The following is a 426-nucleotide window of genomic DNA, read 5'->3' as shown; positions in this document are numbered from 1 at the left end:
ACGAGAAAGGAAAACTGTGGTTTCTCAACAGCAGGGCGGAATAGAGAGGTTTTAGCTCCAAACGCGATGAAAGAAAAACTACATTCACATTTCTTGGGCGTGGAGGAGAGATTGGCCGAGTTCGTATCGTCACGCTGATCTGCTTTCTCAAGCATTCTCTTTTTTCATTTTCATTTTTTGTTCTTCCCCCCTCAAACCAAAAGGGATCGGTACCCTAGCAACAGATAAAAGGAGTCCGTCCTGTGATGCGTTGCCTCTTGGTTCCATGGCAGAGCCCACAAAGGCTTGGCCCCCCCCAACCCCCCCCCACCCCCCCCCCCCCCCAGACGCAGCCCCGCCGTCGCCACGCCGACAGAGGAGCGTGTGGGAGGCGGACGCTCCAGCTCAGGCGGCCCCCGGATGAAACCGAATGGAAGCGCATCCGTC

The sequence above is a fragment of the Micromesistius poutassou genome (genome assembly GCF_964030765.1).
Source record: "Micromesistius poutassou genome assembly, chromosome: 2".
Lineage (NCBI taxonomy): Eukaryota > Metazoa > Chordata > Actinopteri > Gadiformes > Gadidae > Micromesistius > Micromesistius poutassou.
The sequence above is the reverse complement of the archived record's forward strand: the minus strand, read 5'-3'. Positions refer to the sequence as shown.